The following is a 2,532-nucleotide window of genomic DNA, read 5'->3' as shown; positions in this document are numbered from 1 at the left end:
CTCTCTCTCTATCTCTCTCTCTCTCTATCTCTCTATCTATCTAGGGATTCCTTTAAAAAACACGTTCAGAAAAAGGTTCGCACACGTTTTTCAGAAGTGTGGGAGTATTTTGCTCTTAATGCCAACAACGTGGTAGTCTGTAGACTTTGTAAAATGATCCCAGAGTCTGGATAACGGCAGCAAAACACCGTAAATTCTGCGAGTGTGAGGTAATCTGTGCAGCGTCTTCCCCATCTTTAGTATTCAGTAATTGCGCAACCAGGCCAGCTTGTTTCTGAGTCCTATGTAACGTCACTTATATCGGCTCACGTATTAAGAAATTGTCGGGTTTAAATCGGGTTCATGATTCCCTTAGAATGGAGAGAGAGAAAATTGCACTTTATTATTAGTGTATTCCTCCTGAAAATGACTTGAAATGGGAATTTGTTAGACAGTTGGATTTATTTGATGCATCTGAGCTCATATGTTGCTAAAATTGCACTTCTTGTTAAACAGCTCACTCATTACTTTAACTACTACTGTTAAAAAAAGCAAATGCAAGCTACTCTTTTTGTACTTGATAACCTACATCCGGCTTCAGGTTGAACAGTGCAGTGTTCCACAAGTTTAATAAATAGAGATTTGAACCTTCATAAAAATCTGTTTTGTGAAAACGGTTAATAACTGAGCAATGGGAAAATAATCACCAATTGCAAAATTAATCACTAGACTAGTCGACTAATCGAAAACACAATGACTAGATTAATCATTTAAAAACTAATCGTTTGGGGACAGAAAACCAAAAACCGACCACCCTGTGGGCGCTGGATGGCTGCCTGGCTCAACAGGCCGCTGGTCCAGCTCCCCGAGGCGGAGCTCCAGTCACACTGGAGTTTGTGGAAAACCAAAACCAGCGCCAGAGGAAGTTATCCTCGCATGATGAGCTACACCTGCAATCGGCAAAGCTCAACCTGTGTTTTGTCAGATGGATTTTACTTCTCTGCCACCGCACGCAGTCATAACCTCAGCTCAGAACGTCACATACCACTCGGAAATATCAAGTATTTAGCAAGATACTTTTCTCCCCCCCCCCCCCGTTTAATTATGAAGCATTCTGATCAAACTGTACGTTTTCAGCTCTTTAATTTTCTTTTTTCTTCTTTCATCGGCTTCTGAGCTACTCTTCAATTAAACATGACTTAAACATGATTTTTGTTCCTCTGCGTTGAAAGGAGTCAAGCCTTCATCCTGCTGCCTGGTAACGGTAGAAGTGGGTCAGTAAGTCTTCAGTTCTCATCAGATTGGTTTCATGCGGGTACGATTTGTTCAAGCCTCTTGACAAATAGGAAATATAATGAATTTTACACTGGAGAGACATTTGGTTTTGTGGTGACAGACTCAATGAAGGGACTTAATCCTCTCTAGTTGTTACTACTTCTGGAATAATTAGAAATGACGCCTTCTGTGGTTTCTACAACTCACTTTGTCTTAATTAGCCGTCCTGTCATCTCTCATCCTGTTTCAGCCTCATTAAAACATTAAAAAGAGCCTACGGTGCGACGGCCATTTCTGCCGGGGGAAGTTGAGTCGGGCTGCTGATGTACTGCTGTTGCCGTGGTTACGCGCATGCATCGTGGGTTGGTCTGTAAACTGCAGAGGGGTGGGGGGGGGGGGGGGGGAAGCCAAAAACGGAAACGATGCAAAGCTGGACCCGAAAGACTGCTGAGGCGGAAGATTGTGGAGAGAAAAGTCCGACATTAGGAGGAAAGATGATGAGTCAGGAAATGGAGAGACGGAGAGATGGAGGGATGGAAAGAGGTCTCTCGATAAGATTTAGTAAAAGCCAAGAAGATACCAGAGACAGATGACGGGTGAATGCTGAGCAGACACACACACACACACACACACACACACACACGATTGTCTAGGTCCAGGAGAACTTTTCTGGCAGGGTCACTACTCTATCCAATAAACTTTGAAAACTCTACACTGTGAGAGGTTGTGTACCGTGAGTGCTCCAAAATAATATCAAAATCATATGACCATTATTTTCCTATTTTAGACTACTCTGAAACTACGGCTTCCCAATAAAAGCCGAGGATTAATAGCATATATAATTAAAAAATAATTAAATAATTTAAAAAAACTAGCATCTAGCAGCTAAAGATTGTGATGTTTTTCTTGGGTGTTGGTGGAGCCCAAAACAAAACAAAACAGGACACGAGTGAGTTCAACGGGACGATAATGTGTCCCCGTGTCTGCTGGAGGAGTCGATATGCAGACGATGGTGACACGTTAGCAGTAACACCCGGAAAGGTCAAGGGTGAAGACCATTTCCAGCCTTTGATTTAGTGTTAAAAAGCAAAAAGCTGCGGCAAAGTTGGACAGCTTCCTGCCGATTCCAGCCTCCTTCAGGCTGAACAGGAAGTGACAAAAAAACACTGTGGTGCAATTCCGATTTAATAAAATATAATCAGACCCACATATCAGCAGGTACACATTCTCTAGTGGTTTCAAATCTACCCAGCATGCAACGGGCGCCGATCACCGGTG

General features: G+C 42.8%; 1 protein-coding gene across 1 annotated transcript in view; it reads right to left on the bottom strand.

Annotated features, from left to right (window-relative positions):
• LOC116673112 (thyrotropin-releasing hormone-degrading ectoenzyme) overlaps positions 1-2,532 on the bottom strand; it is a 230,640-nt gene that overhangs the window by 86,619 nt on the left and 141,489 nt on the right. The window lies entirely within an intron of this gene.

The sequence above is a fragment of the Etheostoma spectabile genome, chromosome 23 (genome assembly GCF_008692095.1).
Source record: "Etheostoma spectabile isolate EspeVRDwgs_2016 chromosome 23, UIUC_Espe_1.0, whole genome shotgun sequence".
Taxonomy (NCBI): Eukaryota; Metazoa; Chordata; class Actinopteri; order Perciformes; family Percidae; genus Etheostoma; species Etheostoma spectabile.
Note: the sequence above shows the minus strand (reverse complement) of the source record. Positions and strands in the feature narration are given on the sequence as shown.